The following is a 19,730-nucleotide window of genomic DNA, read 5'->3' as shown; positions in this document are numbered from 1 at the left end:
TAGGGAGGAGGTCAGAGACCTGGCAGTGTGGTGCCAGGACAACAACCTCTCCCTCAATATCAGCAAGACAAAGGAGCTGATCGTGGACTACAGGAAAAGACGGGCCGAAAAGGCCCTCATTAACATCAACAGGGCTGTAGTGGAGCGGGTCGAGAGTTTCTAGTTCCTTGGTGTCCACATCACCAACAAACTATCATGATCCAAACACATTGAGATTGTCGTGAAGAGGGCACGAGAACACCTTTTCCCCCTCAGGAGACTGAAAAGTTTTGGCATTGGTCCCCAGATCCTCAAAATGTTCTACAGCTGCACCATTGAGAGCATCTAGACTGGTTGCATCACCACCTGGTATGGCAACTGCTCGGCATCTGGCCGTAAGGCGCACGGCCCAGTACATCACTTCCTGCCATCCAGGACCTATATACTAGGCGTTGTCAGAGGAATGCACAAAAAATTGTCAAAGACTCCAGTCACCCAAGTCATAGACTGTTCTCTTTTCTTCCGCACGGCAAGTGGTACCGGAGCGCCAAGTCTAAGACCAAAGGGCTCCTTATAAGAGCTTCTACCCACAAGCCATAAGACTACTGAACATTTAATAAAATGGCCACCCGGACTATTTACATTGACCCCCTCCCTCCATTTGTTTTTACACTGCTGCTACTCACTGTTTATTATCTATGCATTGTCGCTTTACTCTTACCTACATGTACAAATTACCTTGACTAACCTGTACACCCGCACATTGACTCGGTACTGGTACCCCCTGCATATAGGCTCGTTATTGTTATTTTAATGTGTTACTTTAGTTTATTTGGTAAATATTTTCTTAACTCTTTCTCTAACTGCATTGTTGGTTAAGGGCTTGTAAGTAAGCATTTCACGTTAAGGTCTACACCTGTTGTATTCGCAGCATGTGACAAATAAAGTTTGATTTGATTTGCTCACATCGGCTATGGAGAGCATGATCACACAATCTTCCTGAACAGCTGGTGCTCTCATGCAGGCTTCAGTGTTGCCTGCCTCAAAGCGAGAATAAAAGGCATTTAGCTTGTCTGGTAGGCTCGAGTCACTGAGCAGCTCGCGGCTGGGTTTCCCTTTGTAGTCCGTAATAGTTTGCAAGCCCTGCCACATCTGACGAGCATCAGAGCCGGTGTAGTAGGATTCAATCTTAGTCCTGTATTGACGCTTTGCCTGTTTTATGGTTTGTCTGAGGGCGTAGCGGGATTTGTTATAAGCGTCTGGATAAGCGTCTTTGAAAGCGGCATCTCTAGCCTTTAGTTCAGTACGGATGTAATCCATGGTTTCTGTTTGGGATATGTATGTATCGTCACTGTGGGGAGGATGTCGTTGATGCACTTATTGATGAAGCTGGTGACTGAAGTGGTATACTCCTCAATGCCATTGGTTGAATCTCAGAAAAACAGTCCTGTAGCGTAGCATCTACGTCATCTGATTATTTCTCTATTGGGCGAGTCACTGGTACTTTCTGCTTTMGTTTTTGCTTGTAAGCAGGAATCAGGAGGATAGAATTATTGTCAGATTTGCCAAATGGAGGGCGAGGGAGAGCTTTGTATGCGTCTCTGTGTGTGGAGTAAAGGTGGTCTCTAGTTTTTTTCCCTCTGGTTGCACATATGACATGTTGGTAGAAATGAGGTCAAACGGATTTGAGTTTGCCTGCATTAAAGTCCCTGGGCACTAGGAGAACCGCTACTGGATGAGCATTTTCTTGTTTGCTTATGGCATAATACAGCTTGTTGAGTGCGGTCTTAGTGCAGGCATCCGTTTGTGGTGGTAAATAGATGGCTACGAAAACTATTGATGAAAACTCTCTTGTTAGATAGTGTGCTCTACAGCTTATCATGAGGTACTCTACCTCAGGCGAGCAATACTGTATATTATCYGTGTCGTCGTTCAGCCACGACTCGGTGAAACATATGATATCACAGTTTTTAATGTCCCGTTGGTAGGATAGTCTCAAACGGAGATCACCAAGTTTATTCTACAGTGATTGCACGTTGGCCAATAGAACGGATGGTAGGGGCGGGTTAACCACTCGCCGACGAATTCTCTCAGGGCTCCCCGATCTCCGCCCGTGTATTTCCATCTTTTCTTCACGTGAATGACAGCGATTTGGGCCTGGTCTCAGAGAAGCAGTATATCCTATATCCTTAAAGAAAAAATATTTGTCCAGTTCGAGTAATTGCTGTTCTGATATCCAGAAGCTCTTTTTGGTCATAAGAGACGGTGCAGCAACATTATGTACAAAATAAGTAACAAACAATGCGAAAAAACACACAAAATAGCACARTTTGTTAGGAGCCTGTAAAACGGCAGCCATTCCCTCCGGCRCCATTATTATCCTCCATTTTTGTCACTTCAATGAGGCCATTTGCATGGTTCAGACCAATGAGACACACTTTTTTTTATTTCAGCATAGAGAGTAAAGATATTTAATAAAAGGAAAAAGGAAGTTATGTCTTCAGTGTTTTTTTGTAACATGTTTAATAGTATATCATTACATAGGCTATTCATTACCCATGTGACTGAGTTGACAGCCTATTAGTAATACCGCATATATGGGCTTAATAACGATGTTTAACAATGATCAAGTTGGTTTCTGTTCCAAGTACGACCCCTTTCATTGAGTTGGATTTATGATAGTAAGTACTATTCTGTTAAGTATGACCTAACTGTTTCTTGTTATTTCCTTTGTCACTGTTCCTCATACAACACACACACACACAGTTTCTGCTGTTACATCCTGTGAACTCTRGCCTCTCATCTCTTTCCTCTCCTCCCCAGACAAGACCGAGCCTATGAACAATAGTGAGACTGACTAACACAGGCAGCATGCAGGCGAAGGTAACACAACACAGTTTCAGCTGTTATATACTGCGTCCTCTGTCCCCATAATTTCTCCCCTTTCCTAACTAGTTAAAACAGAGCCGAGCAAACACACAAACACACACACACAKACACATACTGCAGGGTAGCCTAGTGGTTAGAGCGTTGGACTAGTAACYGCTAGGTTGCAAGTTCAAATCCCCGAGCTGACAAGGTACAAATCTGTCGTTCTGCCCCTGAGCCCACTGTTCCTTGGCCGTCATTGAAAATAAGAATTTGTTCTTTAACTGACTTGCCTAGTAAAATAAAGGTTAAAAATAAATAAATACACACAGAGTTTTTGCTGTAACATCCAGTGGACTGCCCTCTCATCTCTCTCCTGTCCTACCCAGTTAGACAGGGCCTGTGACAACCACAGAAGACAGCCATGCAGGCGAAAGTAACACCACACACACAGTTTCAGCCTCTCATTTCTCACTTTAAAATGGACACACATGCATACTCACAGATGTTGTTGGTGTAGCAACCATATTACAGTTTTTCTCAATCGCTTCGGCTCAATTTTCGAAAGATAATATTTTTTTTCTTCAAAACAATAAGTTCAAATCTCTGAGCAATTCGTTTCTTGTTCATTCCAGATTTGAATTTCTTATTTATTTAAGCAAATTGCACGTGTTTTGGCACATGTGCAAAAGAGTAAATACAATTGTCTACAATTTACACAATAACTACACGCACATGGCCTGCTGATCAAAACTGCTGAGTTGATTCTCAGTGAAATTGCCATACTCTTCGCAACTTCTAAACATTCTTTCATCGTGTGAGCCGTCACATGCAAAATGATCCATTAAATTAACAAAATCAGTCAGACGTACACAGTATATTCMATAAATATCTATGACATGGAATGTTTGTGATGTCTGCTAAATTGGCAAATTACCTGCCAGGTGACATCGTCATGAAATAGGAATCACAATCTTACCAATCAAGCTTGGAAGCGTATATACGGAGCTCGCCCACAGCACAATCACTACCATTTGTGAACATGKAGGAACATCACAACCCTGAAGAGCAGCTACATGCTCGTRGAAGAGAAATAAGAAGATGTGTAAGAATGTGTGGAGTCAGGAGAAGACATAATAGAGGAAGAGGTAGAAGACAAAGAATAAGAKTCCCCTGATGAAATCAGAGCCACAATTGTGGACCATGTCATAAACCAGTGGCTGGTCGGAGAGTACAGCCTAATGTAAACAGGTCCACAGTGTCATCAATTGTGCAAACGTTCCGTAGGGAAAATAGGTAAATATGTACTCGTTCTTTACTTTTGTTACATCATTTCATTCACAACAATACAGCAACTATTGGAAAGGTAAATGCAAGTCTGAAAATCACAATGTACCGTCAGATATGTATGAGGAATATACAGCAATAAATCACAATTTGAATACAATGTACTATCTGTGACATGGTCTATTTGTGAATTCTACATGTCATATATAGGACTGCACAACGACCTCATGCTGGTGACAGAGCAGCAGTATTCAGCCATCAGCAAGAACATGAAATGTGCCACATGTTCATAGCCAACAATTCCACCAGGCTAAGAGAGATCCAAAGTGCAATCACAAATGACAACAATATCTTCGCAAATATCAATTCTGTCAGCATTTCCACTATAGACAGAGTTTTGGAAAAAAATCGGATGACTATGAAACAACTCTACAAGGTGTCACTTGAGAGGACTAGTGACAGAGTGAAGGAGCTGCGGTACCAGTATGTCCAGGTAAACCACATGGTATACTGTACAGGGAGTTTTACTGTACTTCAATGATGCTGTACTTCTTGAAGTTGTAGATACCCATAAGAACAGAAAACATTTCTACTTTCTAAACTGTCTGATTCTAGAATAGGCTATGTAAAACTACAGTATCGTTCAAAAGGTTGGGGTCACTTAGAAATGTCCTTGTTTTTGAAAGAAAAGCACATTTTCTGTCCCTTCCAACAACAACAAATTGATCAGAAATACAGTGTAGACATTGTTAATGTTGTAAATGACTATTGTAGCTGGACACGGCAGATTTTTATGGAATATTTACATAGGCGTACAGAGGYCCATTATCAGCAGCCATCACTCCTGTGTTCCAATGGCACGTTGTGTTAGCTAATCCAAGTTTATCATTTTAAAAGGCTAATTGATCATTAGAAAACCCTTTTGCAATTATGTTAGCACAGCTGAAAACTGTTGTTCTGATTAAAGAAGCAATAAAACTGGCCTCCTTTAGACTAGTTGAGTATCTGGAGCATCAGCATTTGTGGGTTCGATTACAGGCTCAAAATGGCCAGAAACAAAGACCTTTCTTCTGAAACTTGTCAATATATTCTTGTTCTGAGAAATGAAGGGTATTCCATGCAAGAAATTGCCAAGAAACTAAAGATCTCGTACAACGCTGTGTACTACCCCCTTCACAGAACAGATCAAACTGGCTTTAACCAGAATAGAAAGAGGAGTGGGAGGCCGTGGTGCACACCTGAGCAAGAGGACAAGTACATTAGAGTGTCTAGTTGAGAAACAGACGCCTCACAAGTCCTCAACTGGCAGATTCATTAAATAGTACCTGCAAAACACCAGTCTCAATGTCACCATGAAGAGGCAACTCTGGGATGCTGGCCTTTGAGGCAGAGTTCCTCTGTCCAGTGTCTGTGTTCTTTTGTCCATCTTAATCTTTTATTTTTATTGGCCAGTCTAAGATATGGCTTTTTCTTTGCAACTCTGCCTAGAAGGCCAGCATCCCGGATTTGTTCTGTTTGGCTGACAAATAACACTGACTGGTGGTTATATATGCTCTTCTCTGTTCCCTTTTCCACATCAAACTCTAATATACTGTAATATAAAGGGACAAAAGTAGCCTAAAGTGTCTTTAAAACGTTTTATTAGCAAAATATGCATGTGTTCCATTTATGTAGGTTAACAGTGGTAATTAGTCATTCAAAACAATTCAACACTGGTAATTGAGATAAATCAGCGACAAACGAGCAAAACAAAACAAAAAATCAGTTTGTTCATATATTTCTGCGGACCAGTAATATTATGGAGACTAAGAAATAAAACTGTGGCAACTTTATATTTTGGAGGGAAAAAAAGAGACTTCAATTTTTGTATTTTTGTATACTGCATCAATAAAATTAAGAAAATATTTGAAAGGTTAATCATGTATGAACCTAGAGATATGTGGTAGCCTATGGAGATTGGGGAGAGGAAGGAGATGTTTGTGGGGTTGTGGTAAATACACTGCGTGCACAATTATTAGGCAAATTGTATTCCTTAGGATTGTTGAACAAACACAATGCTCTCCGTCAATCCAAAATGTTATTGACCCTCAAACCTGAATGTTTAACAAAGGAAAATTGAGTTTTGTCTTTCTCAGGGGAATATATAAGTGTGCACAATTATTAGGCAACTATTAGTGTGCASAATTATTAGGCAACTAAATTACAAAAATAATTTCTCCAAACTCACTTGTTTATTCTACATTTTTAGAGTAAGTGTAACAAATAAGTAATGCAGAATGACAATTAAATAACAWTTTTGGACTTTATTCAGTAAATATTCAGTTATCAATATAGCAACCCTTCTTTTTAATAACTGCCATGAGCCTTCCATCCATGGAGTCTGTCAGTGTCTTGATCTGTTCACGATCAACTTTCGCTGAAGCAGCAACCACAGCCTCCCAAATGCTGTTCAAAGAGGTGYATTGTCTTCCCTCACTGTAAATCTCACGYTTGAGAAKGGCCCACAAGTTCTCAATAGGATTTAAGTCAGGTGAGGAAGAGGGCCAGGTCATTATTCGGGCAGCTTTGAGGCCCTTGCTGGCTAGCCAAGCAGTGGAGTACTTGGATRCATGTGATGGAGCATTGTCCTGCATGAAGATCATGGCCTTCTTGAATGCTGAGGACTTCTTCCTGTACCACTGCTTGAAGAAAGTATCTTCCAGAAACTGGCAGTAGGTTYGGGAGTTGAGTTTCAGACCATCTTCAACCCGAAAARGTCCAACTACCTCATCCTTAATGTCATCTATAAGTCCATGCTAGGTAAAGCTCTGCCTTATCTCAGTTCACTGGTCACGATAACAACACCCACCCGTAGCACGCACTCCAGCAGGTATATCTCACTGATCATCCCAAAAGCCAACACCTCATTTGGCCGCCTTTCCTTCCAGTTCTCTGCTGCCTGTGACTGGAACGAATTGCAAAAATCDCTGGAGTTGGAGACTTTTATTTCCCTCACCAACTTTAAACATCTGCTATCTGAGCAGCTAACCGATCGCTGCAGCTGTACATAGTCCATCTGTAAACAGCCCACCCAATTTACCTACCTCATCCCCTTACTGTCTTTATTTATTTACTTTTCTGCTCTTTTGCACACCAGTATCTCTACTTGCACATGATCATCTGATGATTTATCACTCCAGTGTTAATCTGCTAAATTGTAATTATTCGCTCCTATGGCCTATTTATTGCCTACCTCCTCATGCCTTTTGCACACAATGTATATAGACTCATTTTTCCCCCCTACTGTGTTATTGACTTGTYTATTGTTTACTCCWTGTGTAACTCTGTGTTGTTGTCTGTTCACACTGCTATGCTTTATCTTGGCCAGGTCGCAGTTGTAAATGAGAACTTGTTCTCAACTAGCCTACCTGGTTAAATAAAGGTGAAATAAAATAAATAGCAGCCCATACCAGTACCCTCCTCCACCTYGCTGGCTCCTGACTCGAAGTGGTGCCCTGTGTCCAYTATYGATCCAGCCACGGGCCCATCCATCTGGTCCATCAAGAGTCACTCTCATTTMATCTGTCCATAAAACCTTTGAAAAATCTGTCTTCAGGTATTTCTTTGCCCAATCTTGACGCTTCAACTTGTGAATCTTATTCAGTGGCGGTCGTGTTTYAGCCTTCTTGACCTTGTCCATGTCTCTGAGCACGTGACACCTTGTATTTCTGGACTCTCCAGGTAGATTGCAGTTCTGGAATATGGTGGCACTGGAGGATAATGGTTTCCTGGTAGCTTGACGTTGAAKTATTCTCAAGTCTTTTGCAGTTAATTTGCGCCTTTTCTTCTCCATGGGTTTTTTGCGCCCCAGTTGAATATTCTCAACAAAACGTTTGATTGTCCGGTGGTCACGCCTCAATAGTTGAGCTATTTCAAGAGTGTTGYGTCCGTCTGAAAGGCATTTTACACATTTTTGACTTTTCGGTGTCAGTTAAATACATTTTGTGGCCCATTTTACCTKAGGTAATGATGCTGTCTAATAATTATGCACACCTTGATRTAAGGTGTTATTCACTTTCGCCACACCCTCCCTCATCACACAAATACATATCACCTGAAAATGAYTACATCCAATAAGCATTCAAGTTTATATGGTTTGGAGTTGGAMAATGTCCATAGAAATAATGATAAGATCAGAATACTAATTTGCCTAATAATCGTGCACAACAGTGTAGTTTTAGCTTCAATCACCAGTAAAACAAATGAATAAAACATTCCGATTGAAATAAATGTTTGGCTGTAACAAAAAAAAAACATCTCGCTGGTGAATACTGGACCTTAAAACACAATTGTATGGTCACACAACATCTGTTCTCACCAGAGAGACCTGTCTGGTTTCTAACTATCCTGAATTTCACCTCGAAGTCGGTTAACCTTGAAGTTCACCACAGCAATGATGGTGCACAGGAGGAAGAGCATTGCATTAACAATTTTCATCAGGTAGAAGAGTGTTCGCTCCAATCTGTAGAGTAATCTGTAGAAGAATAACATTGCTTTTTGAGGACTCTTCAGCAAACAGCACTTCAACAAAATGTTTGAAGCGGATAGGGGACTTTCAAATCATCCTAAATTATTTTAAAAATGGATTGAGTAATTCATTCAATGATGTTACTTGAAGAAGATTTAGATATGAAGCGTGAAAATGCTAATATAATATAATAATATATAACATATATAATATATATATATAWWAWWATAKRKRYMMYATAKAKAKMRYWTKWRAMWSTGKSSMSRKRWAAAAAAWAWAWAWAAAAGTATGGGTTGCTGTCATACCTTGTCCATAGACTGCTTACAGGGTAAGGAAACCAAATGTAAGTTTGTAATTTGGGTGAACTATCCCTTTAACATCGAGAGGGGGTGTTCTTAAAAAATATATTACAATAACAGCAGGGACAGCACCATCTASTGGTCAGAACCTGGTAATATCAGGATGTAGGATGGGACATAAACCWAACAACTTCAACTACTAATKTCTCTGAACAGGGTTAAACAAAGCATAACCAAATTCACTGAAAATACATTACATAGGATGAAGAAACCGCAATTCCATACTGCTCCAAACACAGGAGGCTGCTGAAGGGAGGACAGCTCATAATAATGTCCGGAACGACGCTAATGAAATGGCATCAAACACATAGAAACCATGTGTTTGATACCGTTCTACTTATTCCACTCCAGCCATTACCACGAGCCTGTCCTCCCCAATTAAGGTGCCACCAACCTCCTGTGGTGTCAAACATAGAGAGCTGATACTGTATGGTGTTGGGTTGGGATTTGCATGGCATGTGGGGGGTCTGTGGGTGGTTTTTGACCATTTCTTTCAATTCCTCATGCTCTACTCATTGTTTTGGTCCAAAACAGATGCTAGGTACTATATTTATTGAATATTATATACATCCTGTAAATTTAAAATGGTCGATTTGGGTGCAATCAATGAGCTTCATTTCTCAGAGATCAGGTAATATTTCATCAAAATAACGTTGTAGSAATGCTAATCTTATCTGTTTCTGACTACAGAAACAATTGCAGAACCATCTGAGTTGGTGGGTGTCMTGGCAWKCTGAAATGAAACGACCCTATTAGTAATCCCATATTAAATCATGGACACAATGTCTGATYGTTTATGCACACTCACCTAATGACGTCTTCAGATCTGTACATGCTGTACGCTGATGTTAAGTATGAGTCTTCGGTGTCTTCGGTCAACGGCATTGACATTACTGTAGAGGAAACACATTATTGTTTTTCACAGACTGGTGTCTATGTGAGGAAGTAAAGCATGAAATCTAGGTCTATTATTTTCAGGGTGATACTTTGAAAAATGACTTCAGTTAGATTTGGAGAAACTTCAGATATCAAACTGTTTTTCAGAAGTGGGAAGATGGAACAATATTCTTTCATATCTGGGATGGGCAGTGCTTACTATAGAAAATAAATWATAAAAGTAATGTCCTTTAAACCAGAATTCCTCAGAGTTTAAGAAATTGAGAATTTGGGACTATAGAGTTCTATCTGCAATTTTGTCAAAATTGAGTTATTGACATAGCCTTGTTCTGTTTAATGTCCAGTACTCAAAATAACCCAAACCATGGTGTTAAGTTCAAAAGAATAGAAGCAAAAAATTGCTGCCACCATTCAAACCAATGAGCGTTCAGAACTGTAAAGGCAATTATCTCAGAATCATCTTTTTGCAGATAGAACCTTTACATACAGTCCCAAGCTTTCGAAATGTTGATGATAGAGAYATGGGATGGTGATGGAGCCTCCTGTCTGCACAGACCCAGACCCCAAATGACCGGCATCTGTAGACAACAGCCTAAATATATGTCCCTCACAAAAAGGACACCATAACATGTAATATATATATATATACACAGAGATATATATATATGTATATATGCATAATATATGTATTCAATAAGAATGTTTTTCTTTGAGAGACGAAACAAAAGTTATTTCAATTTTATCTCAATAAAGAAATGTTTTTCTCAGTACATAAACTTTTTTTTCGAGAGTGACAATTAACCATGATCAACTGAACATGTTACAGACTATACATCATTCTAAAACATAGAGCTGCTCTGTGAAATACATGCTAAAGCCCTATGCAAATAATGTCTGAACTACAGGTCTCTGACTTCAAGTAAGCAAACTGAAAGGAAGCATGAGACTTCATCACTTCATAGAAACATGTTTCCATTACCTGATAGTCTGGAAAAAATGACGAGGAGGACGAAAACGGAGAGATGAGGAGCCATGTGAGGGTTTGAGTCTGGGTGTGTGACTGTGTATCTRTGCACAAATATATGTGTGTGTGTCAAGGACCAAGAAACCAAACAAAATGACTACTTCCTAATATTCACACATCACTGTCTTAAACTCTCTTCCTGCTTCTGTTTGTGTGTACATGGCCCCTCATTGGCAGATAGCAACATTTACTACATATGRACTAGATTTAACCAAAGGTTGCTCTCTGTCACTACAATTTACTTTTTCTCAGATAGACTCATTAGCTAGCGTTCTACAGTATCAGGACAAMTGTATATGCWCCCTTTCACTTTTMTTAAATAATTCYCTATTTATTCWAAAAWATAYATAAAATCATTTGTCTTCACACATCCAGATTTTCAACATTATTGAATTTATTGGATTTTCATTGCAGAACCAATCTTTTTTTTTATTGAATTCTTTCCCTACCCAATTACCTGCACCCTAGACCCATTAATGGATGAAAGGAGCCTAACGTTACTCCTTATAGTCCAAGGACCTTACATGTTCCGTTTAAAGGAAAATTGTCTCTGAAAGCCAAAACAGCCAAATACTACATCTGAACGTGAATTCATTCTCAATTACGGTATGGTTCTAGAAACATAAATCCCTCTGCTTTTATATCACGTTTTTTTTTTTTTATCACAAATGCAAAATACACACTTACTGAACACTGTTTTAACCAGTTTAATTAACACAGTTGCCGCCAAAGTATTTTTCAGTGACAACACGTTTGTGTAGTTCGTCTCCATTTACACACAGGTGTTTGGCGATGCAGATAGCTAATTAGACAGGTAGTCCACTCTGTCTTCCTTCTGTTTTCCGTACACAAGATCTGTACAATTGGAAATATGGCCGKGCGGGAACCCTAACCTTATAGAGGTGTGTAGTAATTTAACCTTTTGTTTTTTGAAAATGATTTCTCGCTGATATAAAATATATTTTCCTTATGWTTCCAAAATCGTACCGCGAGCTATGCGTTTTCATATTTAGATCACGCGTCGGTGCTCTTAACAAACCTCTTCCAGTCAGAAGATACTATCGTCAGTAAGCTCTAAARCAGTTAGCATCTATGAATGGGGTACCTACACCTACCTACCCATTCCATGCCASACTGTGCAGTCCTGTAGGGTCAGGAGGCATCCATGGTAGTTGTTTTCGGTGCAGTCTTTTCAGTGAAGTGTGTGTAAATGTGTGTCACCCTAAAGCAGGCAGATCAATGGTACATATTTGTTTACTGGCCAGTTTACAGGATTCTGGCCCCAYCAATTGCAAATTGAAAAGAAACTGACTTAAATAAATGGCTTTTAATAAGATGGATCCTTGTTCAGTGTGTTGATGTCATGGTAGGCCCATAGGCTCTTAGCTGACATTGAAGTCTTATGAAAAAGTTCAAGTGTAGTTTACTAAAGTTCAAACAGGAAGGCTGGTCTGAATGCTCGATTAACTTAATCAAGTAAGCAGAACATAATTCACTTTCATTTTCTATTATATGTGTAAGGACCGATGCCAGAGATGAGAAGCAGGTATGTGGAGTCAACATTTATTCGTGAACAGACAGGTAACAAACCAGGACCAGCGTCAGCACATGGGTAAACAACGACAAACGACAAATAATGCTGAAGCAGGGAACAGAGCAGGGAACCAGACAGATATAGGGGAGGTAATGACAGAGGTGATTGAGTCCAGGTGAGTCCAATAATCGCTGATGCGCGTGATGGGGGAAGGCAGGTGTGCGTAATGATGGTGGCAGGAGTGCATAATGCTGGGGAGCCTGGCACCTTCRAGCGCCWGGGAGGGRAAGCGGGAGCAGGAGTGACAATATAGGCATAGTGGGAATGAATACAGACGTATCATCAGCATAGTGTCTTGCTTCTTCTCTCCTTTCCTATGAGCCACGTACAGAATGTCATTCACCTATTTACCTCATAGCCTATAMGCACGGCACAATAACGCACATTCCTCATGCTTGCTGTTCAACCTATGGGCTCACTTTTGCAATTTTCACMTTGCTCTCTCTCAACCAATGGGTGTACATCTTGTGAGGTATTTATAAGTCAATTTACCCATGTTCTCTCACTTGCTTCTTTTCAGCAACAGTTGTCGAATGAGGTCCTTGATTTCGGTGTTGTTTAAGTCATGTCAGATGCCGAAATCCAGAAATCCCAGAGGGAGAGGATATGTCTTTTTCCCAGCGATCTATCTACATCCTATCCCAGGCGATTCAGGTGATTCCTCCAGGACTAGGTTTCCCCAAAAGAATTCAGAGAATCACATGAGGCAAGTGGGCCATTTCCCGATGCTCAACTTCGGAGAATCCCAGCTGAGGACATCAGTGGTTCCCGCATTTCCAGCACAAGCTCCTCCTAACCGGCCATGAATGTAGCCTACTATGTTCATCTCTGCATTTCCTAGACGATGGTATCCCTTTGCTGGGAGAATACGGACTCTCCCGAGTCCGTACGGCAGTTGCAGCATTGAGACAAGACTGTAACTACCAATTGGATACCACGACATTGGGGAGAAACCTGTTTGTTTTGTTTGTTAATATAAATTATTGTTTATGTAGATCCAGATTGTGAAGTGCAGATCCCATCACATTCTATTTCTAWAGCGCATCCACTTGTTCTAGACACTGTTTACGTAGCCAGCATGACATCATTGTCAAACAAACTTGAAGGGGACTCAGTAGCCAGTTACATTATGGGGTACTGATAGAAGACCAGGTAAGTGTTATAAAGAGCCCAGAAGTGTTTTTGGGTGAACTTCACGCCTTTAAGCATTCAAATTGGGTTCCAGGGGTACTATCATAATACTTGCACTTAAACTCAATACTTTCTCATTCTTTATGCAAATATACTTCTATTCATGCCCAACCCCACTCTGCTACTCATTGTCTTTTCTTCTCCTGTGAACACAACATGCTGTCTCTGTTTTTCCATATCAATGGGCCCAGTGGCAGGTTTTCTTCAACTAACCCGGAGTTTCTCCTCTTTAGCTGAAGCCTGCAGACTGATGGTGGGTGTCAGACATGGAGTGTCCTTTTCTTGAAGAGCCAGTTGATATTGAAGCACCAAATACTCAGCAGAAATCTCCGTCGGGAGAGGGTGATCAGACCCCGCTTGGATGTTTTATCATTCCCAAGTGATTATCTGTTTAGCGTTTCGTTTTTCTGCACAATCGATCATTCATCTGAACATTATGCTAATATTCTCAGGCCTCAATATCGTTCATATGGCACATCGTGGACATTGCCAACAGGAGTTTTTCTATATCACATCGGTGACAATGAGCATATTTCCAAGGCAAACGTCTGTCAGCTGTCAGAAATGTGACCTGCGCACTGAAACTTTACTGTACACTTTTGTGTGTTCTCAAGTCACAGACCACAAGACTCATCAAGGAAGAATTGCAGGTATCAGTCTAAGCAATTATTATTATTTAGTATGAAGCTTTGAGACTTGAAGCACTAATCAGTTAATTTGAAATATTTTTGAAGTTTCAGGTGTGATTGGCTTGCATAGATGGCACTCATATTCCTATCACAGCTCTCCAAGTAAATAAAGGATATTATGTGAATAGGAGGTCTTTCCACAGCATTAAGTGCAGGTAGGCCTAAAATAGTATCCCTATAGCTATTCCAAATGAAAATACTTCAAGAACCCATCTACTCCAGCTCATTACTCGTTCTGCACTGTGAAGATCCAATGTGATGCAGCCCACATCATCAGCAACATGGAAGCAAAGTGGCCTGGGTCTGTGCATGACTCGCACATTTTTCGTGAGTGTACACTGAGCACTAGATTTGTTGTGAGTTTATATCTATAGCTATGTCCTATTATAATCAATATTTTGTTTCCTCCTATTGCAACTGAAAATGTCAACTGAAACCTCATATTATCATAGGTGAGTTCGATGGTTACCTTTCTCGGTGACAGAGGGTACCCCTGCCAACCCTATTTGCTGACCCCTTACCCTGATCCTGAGCCTGGCCCGCAGCAACGTTATAACTTGGCTCACTGCAGGACACGAGCCAGGGTAGAGATGACCATTGGGATGCTCAAGGCCCGGTTCCAGTGCCTTCCAGTGCCTTCGAAGGCTCAGGGTCACCCCAGAAAGGGCATGTGACATTATTGTGGCATGTGTGATTCTCTACAACATTGCCACAATTAGAGGAGAACAATGTCCTACTCAACCAGTGAACGACCCTGATAACGATCCTGACCACCCCGCTGACGCACGAGATGGAAGAACAGTCAGAGACACAATATGCTACCATCATTTCTGATTGACCTATCACCTTCCCAGTGTCAAATAAAGAAAATATGCCTTTCTTTTTATGAAGTCTTAATTTCCTGCAAGTACAAATGCAGTACAGCAGTTCATATTTTTTATGTTGTTCAAACAAGTAAAATCATCCACCTGTTGGCACCTCACCCACCTTTAACTGATGTTCCAGCAGTTGTATTTCTATTTGTATCTTTTGCATCCGCAGCCTTATGTGGTCAATTTCTAAATTAGATTTTAAATTTGTTTCTCTAAATACAGCTGTTTCACAGGGAGCAATAGGAACACAAAATTATATTGAATTTCAGTGCCAGGTCTACTTAGTTTCATTGTAAGTCATGGGCCAATGCTGAACAACATCTTACTGAGGTAAGTTGTGCTGTGGAGATGGCTGGACCCTCTTCCAGAATTGCTRTGTTAGAGCAAAGGTGAAAGTATCAACTGTTAGATGTTATTTTTAAGGTGTGAACCTCACCTCTCTGTGGCAGCTGAAAAGCTGTCTTCATCCTCCTGTAATAAAAATGAAAATTTTGGGTGTTCTACTCTAACCCGTTATGAAATATCTGTGGAGTATTAAGAGTACTTACACCTGTATGGAGGTCTTATGGCAGAAGGCTCCACCAGACAGATTACACCATCAGTAACTGGTAGAAGATGAAGAAGATTAGACAGTTAAATTATACCTTTACCCAGAAAAGTGCCCCACCTAATTTGATGTTTGTTTTTACAACAGTGTGCAGGCCACATAAAATGTTTCAAATGTATACCTAACTCTGAGTCACCTTAAAATAGATGATGTCTGAAGGACAACTAAGAATCTGAAAAAGTAACAGCAGTCAATTACAAAGAATTGTACCTCTACAAGAAAATCAGTGTGCAAAGTTGTGTCTGAGATGGATGGGTGGGTGTCACTGAGGTACCACTGGCAAATGGATGAATGTACATACTGTATATCATTAATTTGAATAACTAACCTCTTATGTAGGCCCTTGTGTCCTAGGGGGTGGTTGGGTCAGAATAACTAACCTCTTATGTAGGTCATTGTGTCCTGGGGGGTGGTTGGGTCAGAATAACTAACCTCTTATGTAGGACCTTGTGTCCTGGGGGGTGGTTGGGTCAGAATACTTAACGTCTTTGTAGGACCTTGTGTCCTGGGGGGGATGGTTTGGGTCAGAATAACTAACCTCTTATGTAGGCCCTTGTGTCCTAGGGGGTGGTTGGGTCAGAATAACTAACCTCTTATGTAGGCCCTTGTGTCCTGGGGGGTGGTTGGGTCAGATGAGCTTCCTCCAGAGATGCCTTCAGCAATAGGTCACCCACTGTTTTGACTGAGGGCCATCCCCACTTGTTTTTTGGATCTCTGCCTTTTTTCTATTGGCTATAATGGAGGTCAAATTTGAACATGTCCAGCAAGCCCAAATTTGGAGACTTGTATGTATAAAGGCATTTAGGTGTTACTTTCAAATAGACAATATTAAATACTGGCAGTGTTGGGATGGCTGAAAAATAAAAAAAATGTTGCTTAGAAAATTTCACTAACTACTTAAACATGTGACATGTTGAATGTAGCCACTGAATGCTGTTTAATTAGGTAGGGTAGGCTAAACAACACAATTACTTGTAATGAAATTCTAGCTTACCTGTTTGAAGTATATTTCTATATTTCGTCTTCAGTTGCTGCCAAGTTCGTTTTGTGCTTGTTGGGTTGCACCTGCATAAATATTAAACACACACACACACACACATATATATATATATTATATAAATGTTGAATAAGTGGAAAACACAATATATTTTTTTCAGATAATACTCACGCATCGACTAGGTCAGCAATTTTCTGCCACGCCAGCTCATGTTCTTTTGACGCTGCTACTGTATTGCTTTTTTTCTTAAATATATACTCATATTCTGCATACGCATTCATTAATATTTCTAACACCACTGGAGAGAAGTAGGAGGTTCGAGCCCTTTTTTCTCCTGTTGCCATGATGAATCATGTTATCTGCGTTCCATTGAGGAGGGCTTTTTATCTCCTCACGTGCTTTACTCAGGGTTAACTTAACTCAGAGTTGTTTGAATTAATTGTCATCACTTGTTCTGAAACCGAAAACTCTGAGTTTGACCGCTCAGAGTTAGTCAACCCAGAGTTCAGGTTTAAACTCAGAGTGTATATATATGAAATTACACATAAAGTTAAGCAGTTAAACCTGCTTTCTGAAACAGGGCCTGGCCTACACAATCACCCGACCTCAACCCAATTGAGATGGTTTGGGATGAGTTCACTGCAGAGTGAAGGAAAAGCAGCTAACAAGTGCTCAGCATATGTGGAAACTCCTTCAAGACGGTTGGAAAAGCATTTCAGGTGAAGCTGGTTGAGAGAATGCCAAGTGTGTGCAAAGCGGTCATCAAGACCGTGACTACTTTGAAGAATCTCAAACACTTTTTTGGTTACCACATGATTCCATGTGTAATTTCATTCTACAATGTAGAAAATAGTAAAAATAAAGAAAAACCCTTGAATGAGTAGGTGTGTCCAAACTTTTGACTGATACTGTACATCACAGCGGCAGGTAGCCTAGAGGTTAGAGTTAGAGCGTTGGACTAGTAACTGAAAGGTTGCAAGATCGAATCCCCGAGCTGACAAGGTAAAAATCTGTCGTTCTGCCCCTTAAACAAGGCAGTTAACCCACTGTTCCTAGGCCGTCCTTGAAAATAAGAATTTGTTTTTAACTGACTTGCCTGGTTAAATAAAGGTCAAATAAACACAAAAAAATCACAGAAGACTGAAATATAACAAAACTGTTTGACATAGAAACATCGGATTTTCGGCATGTTTTTTAAAATAATGTTAATTTTGAAAAAATATTAATAACGTTCCACCCATGAAACCACAAAGGTCATTTGACTACAGGAAAGGGCTACCTTCATCAAGGAAGCAGAACATAATTCACTTTCTTTCCAGTTATACAGGCATAGTAGGAATGAAAACAGAYGTATCATCAGCATAGCATCTTGCTTCTTCTCTCCTTTCCTATGAGCCACGTACGGAATGTCATTCATCTATTTACCTCATAGCCTCTAAGCACAATAAAGCACCTCCCTCATGGTTGTTGTTCAACCTATGGGCTCACTCTTGAAATTATCACCTTCCTCTCTCTCAACCAATGGGCGTAAATCTTGAGGTATTTATATGTCAATTTACCCATGTTCTCCCACTTTCTGTTTTTCAGCAACAGTTGCCGACAACCATCCACCTCCCCACCACCAGCATAATAACCTTTAATGTTAGAACAGKGTATGTAAGGGAAGTCGGCAAGTCAGATCTGTAACTTCGGGATAAGGATTGGCTCTAAGGGCTGGGTCGGTCGGGCTGGGGTGCGGAGCGGGGCTGGGCTCGAGCCGCGGCTGGGGGAGCAGTTGCTCCGCCGCCCTCCTCTCGCCACTGTTGGAAGTTTGTCGTGTGGCCCATCTCAGGGGCTCTCATTGGTGGTCTCGCAAGGGGCTGCTTGTGGGGGTTCATTGGGGTGGTGTCCGCCGGCGGGCCGAAGGCGGACCGGTGAGGGGTTGGGTCTGGTGGTTGGCAGCGGCGACTCTGGACGCGTGCCCGGGCCCTTCTCGCGGATCTCCCCAGCCACGTTGCTTGTTGGCCCCGTTTACACGGGGTCTCCGGCGGGTTGCCTCGGCCGGCGCCTAGCAGCTGACTTAGAACTGATGCGGACCAGGGGAATACGACTGTTTAATTAAAACAAAGCATCRCGAAGGCCCAAGGTGGGTGTTGACGCGATGTGATTTCTGCCCARTGCTCTGAATGTCAAAGTGAAGAAATTCAATGAAGCGCGGGTAAACGGCGGGAGTAACTATGACTCTCTTARGGAATCGTTAGCCCCGGACTCTAGGGGTTACTACGTACTCTGTATGAGGTACAGTCGGAGATGGGGCCTATCATTGGAACTCCTTTCGCACAGCGGAGGGTTTTCGATGCCAGCTGCCCAGCATAGGGCTACCTGTCATTATCATCTGGCTCCGAGGAGCATCCCTTGGAGACAAGGTCATGCCCCAAACTATTTAATACAATTGAACTTGTTATTCACACAGATCTAGGGAAGGCATGAGCGCCCAAACTCTATTTCTGTCGGCCCGACTCAAAGAATCCAGGTGGCTGTACCGACTCCGACAACATATCCCGAGAGAGCCAAGTAYTTATGCTGCAGTAGTTTGTGTCGGGGGGCTAGGGTCAGTTGGTTATATCTGGAGTACTTCTCCTGTCTTATCCAGTGTCCTGTGTGAATTTARGTATGCTCTCTCTAATTCTCTCCTTCTCTCTTTCTTTCTTTCTCTCTCTCTGAGGACCTGAGCCCTAGGACCATACGTCAGGACTACCGGGCATGATGACTCCTTGCTGTCCCCAGTCCACCTGGCCTTGCTGCTGTTCCAGTTTCAACTGTTCTGTCTGCGGTTATGGAACCCTCATTAAGGTTGAAACAGCAGGTCTGGGACAGGTA

General features: G+C 41.3%; 1 long non-coding RNA gene across 1 annotated transcript; it reads right to left on the bottom strand.

Annotated features, from left to right (window-relative positions):
* Positions 1 to 8,188: 8,188 nt before the first annotated feature.
* Positions 8,189 to 11,020, bottom strand: LOC111964753 (uncharacterized). Its single transcript, XR_002877434.2, has 3 exons — positions 10,877 to 11,020; positions 9,809 to 9,893; positions 8,189 to 8,647 (listed from the first exon to the last, which is right to left on the bottom strand). It is a non-coding gene; the product is annotated as an uncharacterized lncRNA (long non-coding RNA).
* Positions 11,021 to 19,730: the final 8,710 nt, after the last annotated feature.

The sequence above is a fragment of the Salvelinus sp. IW2-2015 genome, linkage group LG6.1 (assembly GCF_002910315.2).
Source record: "Salvelinus sp. IW2-2015 linkage group LG6.1, ASM291031v2, whole genome shotgun sequence".
NCBI classification, from domain to species: Eukaryota; Metazoa; Chordata; class Actinopteri; order Salmoniformes; family Salmonidae; genus Salvelinus; species Salvelinus sp. IW2-2015.
This window is presented reverse-complemented; position numbering and strand designations above follow the sequence as displayed.